We start from the raw sequence: 18,584 nt of genomic DNA on the forward strand, positions 1-18,584 counted from the left end.
AGAAATGTCCACCACCTCACTGCCACCTGCTCCAGACCCACCAATGTAGGCGTCAACACACTTTAGGCATCATCTTTTTGCTGCCGGACGCCACCTCACTGATGCCACAATCCCTTACTCACCCCACAACCATCAGCTCTGCTGAAGTCACCGTCTCACCGATAACCAGAAGTCCCCACTCCGGGCCTACTTTGACTGCAACCAGGAGTCCCTGGCTCCACTGCTATCTTGATGATGCCAGAATTCCCTGCTCTGGATCCACTGGAACCAGGGGTCCCTGGCTCCACTGCCAGGCCAGACCACTGCCGCACCAAGAGTCCCGCTTCGGCTGAAAGATAGCTGTTCTCATCTTCTTCCTTGCTGCAGAGAACGTCTGCCTGTCAAATAGTTAAATGATATTTACCTTGTTTTTTAAAATAGTTGACAAACTAGATGATGAAATTTCCCACACCTTTGCGATGTACACTTTTCACATCATGCTAGAGTTTTCCAAATGCTGTAGCAACCTCACTTTCTCTCCAATAAACAGCATGTTTATTTTTCTCCTAGGGTTAACAATATTTGCAGGGTTTGTGAATGTTTTCACAAGGTGATCACAATGTCAAGTCGTGTCTTATCTGCCCTCCAACATTTTGGGGCTGTTGTGTGGCATAACCTCTACCCTGAGTTGTCACTGTGGTCACATGATGAGCTTACAAAAGTTCAGTTCACCTACAGTTACTAGTTACAGAATTTTAGTTTATTGTGAGCAATAATCCATTGGATTTGTTTTCCTGCTGATGGGAATGGCTGACAACTTTCACACGAGCTTGTCTTCATTGCTCAGAGCATTGATGTCACTTTGTGGCTGTGCAGAACATTGGTGCGGCAACGTTTGGAGTACTGCGTAGAGTCCTGGTCACCCTGTTATAGGAAAGACATTATTAAATTGGAGAGGGTTCAGGAAAGATTTACCAAGATGCAAGCAGGACTGGAGGGTTTGAGTTATGAGGAAAGGCTAGATTGGCTGGGAATTTTTCACTGGAGCATAGGAGGTTGAGGCGTAACCTACAGAGATTTATAAAATCATAAGGAACATAGATAATGCGAATAGCAAAGATTTTTTTCCCTCGGGTGTGTGATTTCAAAACTAGGAGGAATATTTTTAAGGTGAGAGGAGAAAGATTTAAAAGTCACCAGAGAGGCAACTTTTTCACATGGAGGTGTTCCGTGTGTAGAATGAACACTCAGAGGAAATAGATGGAAATGTGTTGCTGGAAAAGCGCAGCAGGTCAGGCAGCATCTAGGGAACAGGAGAATCGACGTTTCGGGCATTAGCCATGCCCAAAACGTCGATTCTCCTGTTCCCTAGATGCTGCCTGACCTGCTGCGCTTTTCCAGCAACACATTTCCATCTCTGATCTCCAGCATCTGCAGACCTCACTTTCTCCACTCAGAGGAAATAGCACAGTTACAACATTTGTGAAGATACGATGGCTTTAAGAGGTGTATTTTGTCCTGTTTTTTAATGACTTTTTCAATAGTTGCTGGGGTCTTTGAGGCTGGATTATGGAAACTCTAATTCCTTTCACTGATACAGCAAAAAAGCAGGGGTTCTCTTCCTGCTGCTAGAATTGCATGTGAGACAATCTAGTTTGCCTTGTGTTTATGGGATGTTAGTATACTGGAACAGTTAATTATTCTTAATTATGGAGTCATAGAGGTGTATAGCACAGAAACAGACCTTTGGTTCATCCTAAATTAATCTAGTCCTATATGCCAGCATTTGGGCATATCCCTTCAACCCTTCCTATTCATATACCCATCCAGATGCCTTTAAAATGTCATAATTGTACTAGCCTCCACCACTTCCTCTGGCAGCTCATTCTGTGCACACACAACCTTCTGCATGAAAAAATAACTTCTTAGGTCCCCTTTAATCTTTCCCCTCTCACCTTAAACCCCCTAGTTTTGAACTCTCCTACCCTGGGAAAAAAGACTTTGGCTATTCACCCTATCCATGCCCCTCATGATTTTATAAACCTCTATAAGGTCACCCCTCAGCCTCTGATGCTCCAGGGAAATTAACCCCAGTCTATTTAGCCTCTCCCTATAGCTCAAACCCTCCAACCCTGGCAACATCCTTGTAAATCTTTTCTGAACCCTTTCAAGTTTAACACCATTGTTCCTATAGCAGGAAGACTAGAATTAAACACAGTATTCCTTGTAAAGCATTTCAATAGATTTACAGTTAAGCCAATGCTTTTGTTTTTATTTTGTCTGCATTTGAAGTTAGTGTCAAGATAAAGTCTGTTTTCTTAAAGTCGAGAAGTTTGATCAACCAAATTGCATATTGAACACAATGCCCTACACTGACTTTTAGCATCAGTAACGTTATGATCTCAGTTGTCTTAATATATTTTGAGGGTGTTTGGTCTAGTCCATATCAAATTTAAAAGACATTGGGACAAGTATATGAATTCGAGGGATATGGGCCAAACACAGGTAAGTGGGACTAATTTAGTTTGGGAAACTTGATTGGCATGGATGAGTTGGACTGTGCTGTATGACTCTGACTTTACGACCAGCGTTCAGTGTCATCCAGATGGTACTCTTCCTGATCTCACTGTGTATTTGAATTAATCATATATTTCCTCAGATTTGCTGCAGGTCAATTTAGATTGCTTTTAGTTTATTGTGTATTAAATAATTTACTCCAGTTCCCAAGTCCTGACATTGCATGAGTTGAAACATCCTTAAAGGAGAAAGTGAGGACTGCAGATGCTGGAGATCAGAGCTGAAAATGTGTTGCTGGAAAAGCGCAGCAGGTCAGGCAGTATCCAAGGAACAGGAGAATCAACGTTTCGGGCATAAGCCCTTCTTCAGGAATGAGGAAAGTGTGTCCAGCAGGCTAAGATAAAAGGTAGGGAGGAGGGACTTGGGGGAGAGGTGTTGGAAGGAGATGACCTGGGGTGTGCAGTGAGAGAGGGACTCACTGAAATCCTTGTAGAGGGAGGCTTGCAAGGATGCCTTCCTTGAAGAATACTACACAATCCTTTATCTGAAACGTTTGGGAACAGTTGGTTTTCAGAATACTGAATTTTTCAAATTTCAGAATAAGTGACAGTTTGACAGTTAACTTTTAAAAAAACTTAGTGAACAGCAGCCTCAGTGTGAGTACTACGTGCTCTGAGACAGAATTGAGGCCTGCCAGTGCTAGGCCATGCCTATCCATGTCACATCTGAGTGACATTCATCGAGTGGGTGTGGAGTTGAGTTAACTGTTTGAAGCCAAGCAACCTTGTTATGGAGAAAAGAAATCTTCACAAGAAAACCTTCGGATTTCAGAGCTTTTTGGATTTCGGGATTTCGGATAAAGGGTTGTCTGCCTGTATTTATAAAACGTATGAAACATGTTACGTATTCATTACACTGTAACTTTATGAAATGGCTCAGAATGCTCCAAGAACCAACTAACATACTTTTTTTTAGTTGTTTATAAGGAAAGATGAGGAAATTGGCATTTGATCTTTTGAGGATCATTAAGATCACCAATTACTCTTATTCACCTCGATCTCATGAGCATGTCAACGACTGTACCTCAGTAGCCTTAATCTAATTTATCAAGAATATATCTTGAGTGCAAATCCAGGAAACCTGTACTATCCTACATCATTGGCTCTTACTCTGACATATTCAAATGTATTTTGCAAACAAGCAGATTAAAGATGACAGTCGAGAGTGCGTTGCTGGGAAAGCACAGCAGGCCAGGCAGCATCCGAGGAGCAGGAGAATCGATGTTTCGGGATTCCTTATGAAGGGCTTATACCTGAAATGTCAATTCTCCTGCTCCTTGGATGCTACCTGACCTGCTGTGCTTTCCCAGAGACGCACTCTCGACTCCGATCTCCAGTATCTGCAGTCCTTACTTTCTCCCAAATGCATGTTAGATTGATAAGAAGCAGGTCAGATTGTAATGGTAGTAAGTTAAAGTTGAACAAGGGCCATGATGAATTTCACATGATATTCCTTACCAGAATTTGTTCTGGGCTGTTAATATACTAAATTGTGAGGAAAGTTACCCTTTTCAATTTTGCCTTTACAAAGGCTACAGGCACATACAGAACAACTGCAGATTTGAAATCTGTTCAGATCACTCTTTCCAAAAGGTCTGACATCACCAGCCAAATATCAAATGAATGCAGACTTTGTTAAGTATTGCAATTGTTCTGTTTCACTTCTTCCCCAAGAATCTCATTCTCCAAATTTTGCACATTTGAAAAGGTGTCGTTTAAAAAGGATTTCCAGTTATTTTACAAGAACAAGGGCATGTGGAGAAGTAAACAACAGCAAAACACTGAGCAGGCAGGGTGGCTCAGTGGTTAGCACTGCTGCCTCACATGCCAGGAGCCCACATTTGATTCCAGCCTCGGGTGACTGTCTGTGTGGAGTTTACACATTCTCTCTGTGTCTGTGTGGTCTTCCTCCTACAGTCCAGAAATAAGCAGGTGAGGTGAATTGGCCATGCTAAATTGCCCATAGTATTCAGGGATGTGTCGGTTAGGTGCATTAGTCTGGGGTAACTGAACAGTAGTAGGGGAATGAGTCTGGGTGGGTTACTCTCTGAGGGTCGGTGTGGATTGTTGGGCCTAATGACCTGTTTCCACACTATAGGGATTCTATTCTGAACTGCAAATGATAGAAATTAAAATATAAAATGATGGAAGCACTCAGCTGATGATGTATCACCTTAGAGGGAGAAACACAGTTAATGTTTCAGTATGTTGACCTTTTATAAGAAATATGTCTAACTAGCTGAGATTTTGCAATAATGCTCAGTGGGGAAGACAATATTAATATCGCTGGGCAAGTAATCCAGGTTCCAATAACATGTGGCTCAAATCCCAATGTGGTGAAATATCAATTTCATAGAAATCTAGAATAAAGTGATATCCTAATGGTGTTCATGTAACCATTGTAGATTGTTGCAGATACCCATGCAGTTCATTAATGTCCTTTCAAGAAGGAGACTGATCTTATCTGGTCCGACCTACGCATGAGTTCAGACCCACAGCAATGTGGTTGATATTTAACTGCTTTCTGGATAATTAGGGATGGGTAATAAATGGCAACAGTGCCCACATCTTATGAATAATGAGAATTTAATATTTTCCTCCTGAATCTCCTTTGCAAATTTTTGACTTGTTGCCTCATTCTGGTATGAAAACTTTCATAGTAGATTGTCCACTGTGCTGGATTTAACTCAATATTAATTTGCATCAAGAGCAATTTAACAAAAAAAGAACAAGAGCTTACGTTTGCATCATACATTTTATAGATTAAGAAGTGCAAGTAGCTTTTGAAGTGTAGTTATTGTTGCACTCAAAGCAATGAGACAATGGCCAGGTAATCTGCTTTCCTTCAATACTGTTGGCTGAGGAATAGTTTTGGCCAGGGCATCAGAATCAATTCTCCTACTCTCCTTCAAAAAGTGGCATGGCATCATTTTTATTGCTGAAAAGACAGACATGTTGCCAGGCAAATGATTGACATTGGGCAAGGCATAAACCCCTATAACCAAAGTGCATAAGTGTGTGCTCAAAGAGAAAGCAGCAACAGTCTTCGTTTGATAATACCAGTTAAAAAATAGAAGGGCTTGCCATTATCAATCCATTGACCCTGGTAACCATCATCTACTTTGCTTGACCCATTCATTCATGCTGCAGTAATATAAACCATTCTAATCTGTCATGTTTTTAGATTAGATTAGATTAGATTACATTACAGTGTGGAAACAGGCCCTTCGGCCCAACAAGTCCACACCGACCCGCCGAAGCGAAACCCACCCATACATTTACCCCTTACCTAACACTACGGGCAATTTAGCATGGCCAATTCACCTGACCCTGCACATCTTTTGGACTGTGGGAGGAAACCGGAGCACCCGGAGGAAACCCACGCAGACACGGGGAGAACGTGCAAACTCCACACAGTCAGTCGCCTGAGGCGGGAAATGAACCCTGGTCTCAGGCGCTGTGAGGCAGCAGTGCTAACCACTGTGCCACCGTGCCGCCCACATTTATGTTGTGCATTATATTTAAACAAAAACCCAAATTGCTGAAGAAACTCAACAAGTCTGGCAGCATCTGTGGAGAGACAGCAGAGTTAATGTTTCGAGTCCAGAGATCTTTGAAGTATCTTGTATATTTGTCTATACATGCTGGAATTAGGATTTCTTTCTTATAGAGTAGGTATAATTATATATCTCTGCACTGGCCATGTCAGTGTTAATGACATACTCACTCGTAAAAAAGACACTTATGAGATGCTGAGGTAGGCAGATTGTTTTTACCAAGTAAGGGCAGGCAGGAAAGTCAAGTTAAGACCAAAACCATTTCAACGTTTTATTGAATGTAAGTCAGGCTCAAGGGTCCAAAATGGCCTATCCCTGCTATTAATTCTTTATGTTCTTATATTTGTCTCTCAGACTCTTTACAACTTCTTCCTTCCTAACTTTATTGCTGTAAATACAAGTTACGACACAGTGGCTAATCTCAGGGAATAAAATTTGACACTTAATATTTATTTGATTGAGACTGTAAGACATTGATATTATTTCGTGAAAAATTGGAAGCAATTTGCACCACCTAACTCACTCTGTTACCAACCCATACACTGCTGCAGTTTTTTTGTCATTGCTCTAGTATACTTCTGTCATGTCTTGACTCATCTTGTGTTGAGGCTAGTTCCTTGTTCAAGGAATGTAGCCTTAATTCAACATTTTGAATTACAATGTTTTACTTCATACATTATACAGGGTAGGAGGATTTAAGCTATAGGGAAAGGCTGGATAGGCTGGGGTTGTTTTCCTTGGAGCGTTGGAGGCTGAGGGCCAACCTTATTGAGGGGCATGGAAAGGGTGAATTTCCCATGGCAGAGGACTCCAAAACGAAAAGGCACAGGTTTGAAGTGAGAGAGGAAAGATTTTAAAGGGACCTAAGAGGCAACTTTTGCAAGCAGAGGGTGGTGTGTTAATAGAATAAGCTACCAGAGGGAGTGGTGGAGACTGGAACAATTACAACTGTTAAAAGGCATCTGAATTGGTACATGAATTAGGAAGGGTTTAGAAAGAAATGGATAAAAAGATAGGTGGAGGGGCAAGTAGTATTGGGGAGGCGGGGAGGCTGCAGAAAGATTTGGATAGTTAGGAGCAAATAAGTGGCAGATGAAATACAACATGAGAAAGTGTGAGGACATGCATTTTGGTAGGTAGAATAGAGGCAGGGACAATTTTCTAAATGAGGAGAGAATTTAGAAATCTGAAGTGCAAAGTAACTTTGAAGTCCTAGCTCAGATTTCTCTTAAGGTAAACTTGCAAGTTGAGTCAATAGTTAGGAAGGCAAACACAATGGTGTCATACATCTCAAGAGGACTAGAATATAAAGCAGCGATGTACTCCGAATGTTTTATAAGGCTCTAGTTAAACCACATTTAGAGTATGAGCAGAAAGTGAGGACTACAGTTGCTAGAGATCAGGGTCAAGGGTGTGGTGCTGGAAAAGCACAACAGGTCAGGCAGCATTCAAGGAGCAGGAGAATCAACGTTTCGGGCATAAGCCTTTCATCAGGAATGAGCCTTGTGAGCCAAGGTGGTAGAAAGTTAAATGGGAGGGGGTTGCCCTGGGGGGAAAGGTAGTTGAGAGTGCAATAAGTAGATGGAGGTGGGAGCAATAGTGATAGGTCGGTAAGAAGGGTGGAGTGGATGGGTGGAAAGGAAGATGGACAGATAGGACTAGTCATGAGGGCAGTGCCAACTTAAAAGGTTGGATCTGTAATAAGGCGGGGGTGGGGAAATAAGGAAACTAGTGAAGCCCACATTAATCCTGTGTGGTTCGTGGGTCTCATGGTGGAAGATGAGGTGTTCCTCCTCCAGGCGTCAGGTGGTTGGAGTTTGGGAATGGAGGAGTCCCAGCATGTCCTTGGCAGAGTGGGAGGGGGAGTTAAAGTGTTTGGCCATGGGACAGTGGGTTGCTTTGTGTGTGTGTTCAGGAGATGTGCTCTGAAGCATTCTGCAAGTAGGCGTCCTATCTCCCCAATGTAGAGGAGACCACATTGGGAGCAGTGGATACAATAAATGACATGTGTGGAAGTGCGGGTAAAACTTGATGGATGTGGAAGGCTTTTTTTGGGACCTTTGGACAGAGGTGGGAGGAGACGTGTGGTTGCAGGTTTTAAAATTCTTGTGGTGGCAGGAGAAGGGGCCGTGAGAGGAAGGTGGGTAGGTGGGAGGCGTGCACCTGACAAGAGAGTAGTGGAGGGAATGGTCTTTACAGAATGCAGATAGGGTTTGGGAGGGAAATATATCTCTGGAAGTGGGGTCCGTTGTAGGTGATGGAAATGGCAGATGATTACACGATGTATGGTGGAGTGGAAGGTGAGAACCGGGGGTTCTATCCTTGTTGCATTTGGAGGGGTGGGGTTCGAGGGCGGAGGTGCGGGAAATAGATGTGATGCGCTGGAGGGCCTCATTGACCATGTGGAAGGGGAAATTGTGGTCTTTGAAGAAAGAGGCCACCTGGTATGTTCTGTGGGTGAACTGGTCCTCCTGGGAGCAGGTGCAGCGGAGGCGGAGGGATTGGGAATATGGGATAGCATTTTCACAGGAGGCAGGGTGGGAGGAGGTGTAGTCCAGGTAGTTGTGCGAGTCAGTGGGTTTGTAGAAAATGTCCGTGTTGAGTCGTACACCGTTGATGGTGATGAAGAGGTCCAGGAAAGGGAAGGAGGTGTCTGAGACGGTCCAGGTATGATGAGCAATTTTGGACCTCATGCATCAGGAAGGATGTACTGACCCTGGAGTGGGTCCAGGAATGGTTCATGAGAATGATCCCAGGAATGAAAGGCTTAACATATGAGGAATGTTTGAGTATTCTGGGACTATACCCAATGGAGTTTAGAAGGATGAGGGGGGATTGAAATGTACAGAATACTGAATGGCCTGGACAGAGTGGACATTAGGAAGAAGTTTCCATTAGCAGGACCGACAAGGACCTGAGGGTACAGCCTTAGAGTAAAGGGAAGACCCTTTTGAATGGAGATAAGGAGACATTTCTTCAGTCAGAGAGCAGTGAATCTGTGGAATTCATTACTATAGAAGGCTGTGGAGGCCAGGTCATTCAGTATATTTAAAACAGTAATAGATAATTTTTTGATTGCCAAGGGGATCAAAGGTTACGGGGAATAAGTGAAAAAATGGGGTTGAGAAACCTACCAGCCATGACTGAATGGCAGAGTAGACTTGACGGGCCAAATGGCCTAATTTCTGCCCCTATGTCTTATGGCCTTCTGGTCATATGTGCCAAATGCTGGCAAATGGGACTAGATTAATTTAGAACATTAATGGACAAGTTGGACCGAAAGGTCCGTTTCCGTGCTGTACAACTCCATGACTCTGTGACATAAGTGGATTCACAATGTTTTTTTCTGAATGAAGTGTGAAACCATCTGCATTGAAGAATTTGGAAGAGTAATGGCTCCAGTGTAATGGACAGTAATCAAAAGTGAAGAATTGAATACTAACATATTGCCAGTTAACAAATGTTGCCCATTGCAGCAAATTATTTTAATCAGTACAGATGACTTTTGCTTAGTAATGATGCTGACTAAGTGATAGGTCTCAATGTTGTCAGTGCATTTCAAGTAACAGGTCTTGTGCATTAGTACGTGCTAAAAGTACAAACTTTGAGCTTGTGAATGAGCAGCAATTTCACAAAGCTAAAGGTGGCACAAGAAGTTCAAATCCACTATTTATTATTGTTATTATATCTTCAAAGTCGTGATCATATTTTTCCTTTGATAACTTTTTATCTTGAACTTTATATGTGCATATCAAACTTCAGAAACTTGTTAAAGGTATGATCATTATAAATGTCTTATCAGGGACTTATGCATCCTACTGAACTTAAACATTCGAAAAATGCAACTGTTTGTTTATGCGATGACTTACATTAAGGAGGCTTCAGTACACATGAGCCTTCAAATTTGCTTTAATTTTCAAGGCTTGACATTTCAAGTGGATTTAAAAATATAACTCTAATATCTATTCTTGGAGGGCAGACTCCATTGTTAAGTTAACTATTAATGACTCAACTCGAATTGTTCTGAAAAGCTGATGGTTGGCTTTCTTGTTGAATTATAGCACTCTGTTTCATGACAGTATTCCCACAACGTTATTTGGTAGTGGACTTGAGGATTATAAACAAGTGACAATAAAGTAAAGGTCACATCAGGATGGTGTGTGAGGGGAACCGAGAAGAGACTGCATTCTCATACATACTTCTGGTTAAGATGGCGGCAGAGTAAGATGCTCCTGCCAGAGTTCCTCTGCTCGCCAGTTCCTTTTCCTCTTTCTTTCTGCACTTTCCCTCTTGCTGCTGGTTTTCACCCACCACCCACCCCCAACTTTTAACTTCTCAGAGTACCTTACCAGGAGGGAATGGAGAACAGAGTCCAAGACCAGCCGATGAGGGAGACAAGTCATGGAGACAAGTGGGAGCAGAGCCAGTTCCAAAAGCAAGTCACGGGTCAGAGCCCGGAGCGGGCAGCAGAGCGAGAGTGGGCCGAGCTGGGAGCTGCGTCACAGTTGGAGTGGGGAGCAGAGCGAGAGTGGGCCGAGCTGGGAGCTGAGTCACAGCGAGAGCAGGGTGCAGAGCGGGAGTGGGCTGCGCTGGGAGCTGAGTCACAGCGAGAGTGGGGAGCAGAGCGAGAGTGGGCCAAGCTGGAAGCTGAGTCACAGTCGGAGTGAGAGCAGAGCGAGACCGGGCTGAACTGGGAGCTGAGTCACAGCAAGAGCAGGGAGTAGAGTGAGAGCGGGCCGAGCTGGGAGCTGAGTTACAGCGAGAGTGGGGAGCAGAACGAGAGCGGGCCAAGCTGGGTGCTGAATCACAGTCGGAGTGAGAGCAGAGCGAGACCGGGCTGAGCTGGGAGCTGAGTCACAGCAAGAGCAGGGAGCAGAGCTAGAGTGGACCGAGCTGGGAGCTGAGTCACAGCGAGAGTGGGGAGCAGAACGAGAGCGGGCCAAGCTGGGTGCTGAATCACAGTGAGAGCTGGGAATAGAGTGAGAGCGGGCCGAGCTGGGAGCTGAGTTACAGCGAGAGTGGGGAGCAGAACGAGAGCGGGCCAAGCTGGGTGCTGAATCACAGTCGGAGTGAGAGCAGAGCGAGACCAGGCTGAGCTCGGAGCTGAGTTACAGCGAGAGCAGGGAGCAGAGCGAGAGTGGGCCGAGCAGGGAGCTGAGTTACAGTGAGAGTGGGGAGCAGAACGACAACGGGCTGAGCTGGGAGCTGAGTTGCAACTGCTGTGGGAGCAGAATGAGCATGAGTTGGCCAGAGGCACCACTCCTGGAGGCGGTTCTGACATGGAGGCCAGCTTGTGGAGGCAACCAGACCTCATGTTCTGAAGCCCAGCAGGCACGAACTCTGAGAAAAGGACTATAACTTGAGTACTTTAAAGACACTTGTTATTCTCATTCTGGATAGTTTAAACTCTGTATTCCCATGATAGCCTATCTTTTTTTTACTATTTCAATTCTGTAACAACACTTAAAGTGTCTCTACCTAGGTACCCTATACCTAAGATGGTGTCGAGAGGCGACATTACAAACTTCTCACTCCACTCATTCGAATGCTCCAATAAAAGCTACACAATTCTATTCAATTCAATTCTATTGTATTCTATTCTATCCGTGTATGTGATTTCACATTGGGGAGATGTTGCCAAAGAAGTCTTGCTAAGTTTTTCTTCCCCATTGCGAAAACCCCATGGTTTTGTTTTTCATCCTTTAAATCATCTATGTTTCCAATTGAACAATTTAATGTAAACCCCATTAAGGGCAATCTTTGTTAATTTTACTTGATATTCTAAACAGAGTACATTTGAATTCATGTTGCTAATATGTTTAGTACATTAGCTATTAGATGGACAGGGTGTGAAAGCATGTTGTGAAAGGGAAATCATATCGAACAAACTTAATGTACCTCTTGACGATCCAACATGTGTTGTGGATAAAGGGGAAATAGTGATGTTCCCAACTTAAATCTCTGGAAGGCATTTGCTTAGAGTCAAAAAACAAATTTTATTGCAGAAAATAAAAGCTTAAGATGCATAGGTATGTAAAGATAATATCATTTTATTTTCTGCATTTTTGATTGTGGTTAAAAAAAGAATTATTTAAAACCAAAGAACTATTGAATGAATCTAAAAACAATTACTGAGACTCATTGTGTGTGGTGTTTACACAGCTAATTTGTTCGAGCCATGGGAGAAGCTGTTTTTAGATGGCACAGTACTTGGGTGTGTGTGCTGAGTGAGATTTGGCTGGCAACAAATAGCTGATTAGTTTGTGCACTTGTGACCAGTCATGCATGCTTAAGATCATGAGCTGAATTATAAGGCTGTGTTTCCTGGCTAATGAAATAGCTTGTGGGCACATGAAGCACAGTGAGAATCATTCAGACTACTGGAACAGTAAGTAGTTGGTGTATGAGTCTCTGCATTAGTTTAAATTAAGACATCTGGTCGGCATGGATGAGTTTGACTGAAGGGTCTGTTTTCATGCTGTACAACTCTGCAACTCTAAAAACACCTGAAGCCCCAAGAAGCCAGTATTTTCTCTTGCCAGTTGCCTCAAGCTGTTGCCTTTAACTAGCAGCCAACAGGCTTTGTAGCTAGTGTACCAATTGCTCTGTGCCTTCTCTGAAAGAATGAAAGGAAGCTTGAGAAAGGACATTGAAGAACAGAAAGTGCTGGCAAGCAAAATGGTCATTCTGTCATTCAGTTAACCCTGGGAAATTATGCTATTGAACTGTAACCGCCAATTGTTTTCCTTCTATTTATAACAAACTTTCTTTTTGTTTTTTTAATGTTTCTGCCTGTATCTGTGTGGCTAGAGGTTTTAAAATGGATTATAATTTTAGCTAGTAGGCTTATGTGTTGTTAGATCATAGCTGTTTACTTTTGATTAGAATTTCCTCTTTTGTAATAAACAACATTCTTATTAAATTCAGGAACCTAGTCAATATTTCTGTTAACTAGATTACATCAGACAGGTAAATTGCGGGCTTTGTGAATTTTGTGATGACCTCAAGAGCAGTGGGGCTTGAGAATTCACCATTTTCTCAAGTAGGTCAGAACAAACAGTAGATATAGGAGACTGGTAAACTAACAGGAAACAGAGTGTAGACACCATTGGGTAATTTTCAGGTTGGCAAAGTGTAGAGTGAAGTGTCACATGGATAAGTGCTGGAATCTCCCCTTTAAAATGGCTGTACAATCCATGGATAAAGAGGGAGGGAAAAAAAACAGAACTGCTGATGCTGGAAATCTCAAACAAAAGCAGAAAGTGCTGGAAGAAATTCAGCACCTTTCCCTATCTATAACCTATTCTGAAGAAGGGTCATTAGACCCAAAACGTTGATTCTGCTTTCTCTTCACAGATGCTGACAGATCTGCTGAATTTCTCCAGCAATTTCTGTTTTAGTAGTGGATAGAGGGAAGTTTTTTTAAAATTCATTTGTGAAATGTAGGCAATGCTGTCTGGGAATTTCATTGAATGTCAAAGGGAAGGAATTTGACTGGCCTGCAAGTGAGAGATTGTCGTTGTCTGGCAGCTGTATGTCATTAATGTACCTTGCAATTTATTGTAAACAAGCAGTCTATAGATGAGCCCAATAATATTCCTGCTGCATTTATTACAAACCCTTTGTTGAACATGATGTGGAGGTGCCGATGTTGGACTGAGGTGGACAAAGTTAAAAATCATGCAACACCAGGTTCTAGTCCAACAGGTTTATTTGGAAGTACTAGCTTTTAGAGTGCTGTTCCTTCATCAGGTAGCTGTCCTTCTAAATAAACCTGTTGGCCTATAACCTGGTGTTGCATGATTTTTAAGTTTGTTGATCATGAATACAGTGAGGTGGAGGTAATTGTCAAGTTGGTTATGTCCTGCTTTTAAAGGAAAGGATAGAGCTGTGAAATTTTACACATCGTCAGTTATCTGCTGATGTTGTCATTGATCTGAACATCTCTAGACTTGAGTTATATCTGAAGCATAAGTTTTCAGAACCCCCTATTGGAATATATAAACTTTGGTGTGTTCAATGGATACAACTATTTCTTGACATCATGTGGAGTGAACAGATTGAGCTGAAGAATGGTATTTGTGAAAGCTAGGCCCTCAGGAAGACGAATCCAAAAGGGTTCCTTTACATAGCACTGTTGGCTGAAAGTGGCTGCAATTGCTTCTGTCCTTGTCTTTTTCATTGAAGGTAAGTTACCATTCTTTAAAATGGGTATATTCATGAAGCTTATATATCCATGATTACTGACCTTTAAAAGATTGCATCCCCTCTCCATGCCACGGGAATATCTGGTACCAGACACTAGACCAAAACAAATTCACCAAGAATGTGTTTATAAAGTCATAAGGTCAAAAAAGAAATATGTTTTCATATTCATGGATATTCTTATAAGTAATTGGATGTCCTCCCATACTATTATCCCATGTAAAAAAAAAAGAAAATATTGAACCATCTCTCACTGAATGTATTTTCAAAACATACTTTAGTAACAATATAAAATATAATGATCAGCAGCCTTTAGTGATGACTATAATCCTTCAGGTATAATTAATAAGGTCTCAGTCAATTCCCACATTTCACGAGGATGGTGTAGAGTTATGTTTACACTATGACCAAAGCATTGATGCAAAGCACTTTTACTTTGTATTCCAAAAATCCATTTTCAGTTTGGCCCATGATTCTTAAAATCATGCTACAGTTTTATCTGTGTTGTATAGTAAGTATAACATGGCTGTTGTTTTAGTATGAGATTTAAAAAAAACCCTGCATACGTTGGGATCCAAGATAGAGAAGCAGGAGGCTGGAAGAACACAACAAACCAGGCAGCATCAGGAGATGGAGAAGTCAACGTTTCAGGTGTAACCCCTCTTCAGGACTGGGGATGGATGCAAGGGGAGCGACAGACAATAGGTGAGGTTGGGGTGATGAGGTAGGGATAGATGGATATAGGTAGAGGGTATGACCTGGTTGGTCAATGGGAGGAATGAATCCAGTTGGTGGCTGAAAGGAAGGGTCAATGAAAGGAATGAAAGGGAGGGGGAGGGTCTGGGAAGGGAGTCGGGGGATGAGAAGGGAGGTTATTTTAAATTGGAGAACTCAATGTTGAATCCTTTGGGTTGGAGGCTGTCCCAGCGGAAGATAAGGTGTTGTTCCTTCAATTTGCAGTCTGATTCGCTGTGGCAATGGAGGGGGCCAAGGATGGTCATGTCAGAAAGGGAATGGGAAGGGAATTAAAATTGGTGTAACTGGGAGGTCAGGTCGGCCCCTATTATAGTGTGACAGCCATTGACATGATACTCAAAACAATGCAGAAAGGAGATTTGGGTACAAAGAGGAATACGATAGCTCATCACTAATCTTTACAGATATTAAAAATGATTATGAAAGGAGAAACATTCACTTTGTTGAATGGTTCAGATCATAATGCAGAATGTTGCTAACATGAACTGAAAACAGATGAAAACACAATATGAAGTAAGCCTCAATGTTGTAATTTGAGGAAAACTAGTTTTCAGCTGGATAAATTTTTAAAAATGGATTAATTCAGTTTTCTTGTGAAAAAATGCAGCTTATTCAGTTTGTTTTGCTGCCTGCAGATTTGAGTTTGAACTTTGTCTGTTTCCAAACTGATCTACAGTCAGCTGGAGTCAATAGACATGTCACTTGCAAGTATTTTAAGAGCTGTGTTTTGCGTAACTCAGCTAATTTATCATGCTTTGGGCTTAAACATTTTTACACTGAGGGTGGTAAGGACAAGTCAGGGAACTATAGACCAGTGAGCCTGACGTTGGTAGTGGGCAAGTTGTTGGAGGGAATCCTAAGGGACAGAATATATATATATATTTGGAAAGGCAAGGACTGATTGTGCATGGGAAATCATGTCTCACAAACTTGTTTGAATTTTTTGAAGAAGTAACAGAGGATTGATTCGGGGAGAATGGTAGATGTGATCTATATGGACTTCAATAAGGCGTTTGATAAGGTTCCCCATGGGAGACTGGTTAGCAAGGTTAGATCTCATGGAATACAGGGAGAGCTAACCATTTGGATACAGAACTGGCTCAAAGATAGAAGACAGAGGGTGGTGGTGGAGGGTTGTTTTTCAGACTGGAGGCCTTTGACCAGTGGAGTGCCACAAGGATTGGTGTTGGGTCCACTACTTTTTATCATTTATATAAATGATTTGGATGTGAGCATAAGAGGTACAGTTAGTAAGTTTGTAAATGACACCAAAATTGGAGGTGTGGTGAACAGTGAAGAAGGTTACCTCAGATTACAACGTAATCTTGATCAGATGAGCCAATGGGTTGAGGAATTGCAGATGGAGTTTAATTTAGATAAATGTGAGGTGCAGCATTTTGGGAAAGCAAATCTTAGCAGGACTTATACACTTATTGATAAGGTCCTGGGGAGTGTTGCTGAACAAAGAGACCTTGGAGTGCAGGTTCATAGATCCTTGAAAGTGGAGTGACAGGTAGGCAGGATAGTGAAAAAGGTATGTTTTTCTTTTTTGGTCAGAGCATTGAGTACAGGAGTTGGGAGGTCATGTTGCAGCTGTACAGGACATTGTTACGGCCACTGTTGGAATATTGTGTGCAATTCTGGTCTCCTTCCTATTGGAAGGATGTTGTGAAACCTGAAAAGATCTAGAAAAGATTTATAAGGATTTTGCCAGGATTGGAGGATTTGAGCTCTAGAGAGACGTTGAATAGGCTAAGGCTGTTTTCCCTGGAGCATCAAAGGCTGAGGGGTGACCTTATAGAGGTTTACAAAATTATGAGGGGCATGGATAGGATAAATAGGCAAAGTCTCTTCTCTGAGGTGGGGAAGTCCAGAACTAGAGGGCATAGGTTTAGGGTGACAGAGGAAAGATATAACAGACCTAAGGGGCAACTTTTTCATGCAGAGGGTGGTACATGCATGGAATAAGCTGCCAGAGGAAGTGTTGGAGGCTGGTACAACTGCAACATTTAAAAGGCATCTGGATGGGTACATGAATAGGAAGGATTTGGTAGGATATGGACCAGGCAGGTAAGACTAGATTGGGTTGGGATATCCGGTCGGCATGGATAAGTTGGACCAAAGGGTTTGTTTACATGTTGTACATCTCTATGACTCTATGTCTCTATGTATAGAAATTCCAACATTGCAGCAGTCCATTCAGCCCAACCAGTCTGTCTTGTAGGGGCATAGTCCAAATGCCAGGAATCTCATAACCTTCTATATTTGGAATATTAGTCATATAGAATTGAATTCACTGATTATTTGAGTAAGTATTTTGCATCAGCAAGTATTTTGGAGGGTTTGGAGAGATATGGGATAGCTGCTGGCAGGTGGGACTAGATTATGATTTGGAGATGCCGGTGTTGGACTGGGGTGCACAAAGTTAAAAATCACACAACACCAGGTTATAGTCCAACAGGTTTAATTGGAAGCACACTAGCTTTCGGAGCGACGCTCCGAAAGCTAGTGTGCTTCCAAGTAAACCTGTTGGACTATAACCTGGTGTTGTTGTGATTTTTAATTTGGGACTAGATTAGGTTGGGATATCTGGTCGGAATGGACGAGTTGGACCGAAGGGTTTGTTTCCGTGCTGTACATCTCTATGACTCTATGACTCTATGATTAGACAATGCCAATGTCAATGTCAAATACTTGTTTGGAAATTGAGAGAAACTTGCAAAAGTTGCACTTATGGTGCATTATCTACCGCACTGCAGAATGTCCTTGACAAATAAATTAAGAAAGAGAATTTAGAAGTTATTTGCTGCAATGAATTGGCAGGAAGTAACATTGAGAGATACAAAAGTAATTTTGTTAGTGGAATATTGATATCTTGAAAACTGAAGAACAAAGTAGTAGACAAGTGACCCTAGGGTCATGCATATAAAAGGAATCACTTTTCCATAATATTTGCATGCTTGACCTAGCTGACTGCAATAAAATGTATTTTAATAGAAATTAAAATGCTGATTCAGTAGAACTTTAGGTTGTCAAAGCCAAATTTGAAAGAAAGTTGGATTCATTTATCAAAAAGCATGTAGCACTTGACATTTACTCGAAATTGCCAAGGTCATTGCTTTTCATTATCATAAATACAATCATGGTAAACAGTTCCCAACACACCCGGCAAATCCAATATAACAAAAACAAATTTTAACTAATAAATGTGATCTCATCTACCAGCTGCAAAAATTTGGATTTTTTTATAATTTCCTGTTAACGTCCATTCATAAGATTGGTCCCGTTCACTCTTTACGGCCTTGATTATACCTTAACTTACATTTCGTGGAATGTTGCTATTGCTGGCTGGTCCAGTATTTGTCACCCATTGCCTTTGAGAAAGTGGTGGTGAGCTGCATTCTTGAAGTACAACAGTTCAAATAAACTGCACAATATAAAAATCTGTAACAATAGTTTCTAATATAGTCTGAAAAATGCATAAATCAATAAAGACATTGATTCTCTCCTG

Source organism: Chiloscyllium plagiosum, unplaced genomic scaffold (genome assembly GCF_037043375.1).
Source record: "Chiloscyllium plagiosum isolate Xiang-an unplaced genomic scaffold, Cpla_swu_hap1 HiC_scaffold_8, whole genome shotgun sequence".
Taxonomy (NCBI): Eukaryota; Metazoa; Chordata; class Chondrichthyes; order Orectolobiformes; family Hemiscylliidae; genus Chiloscyllium; species Chiloscyllium plagiosum.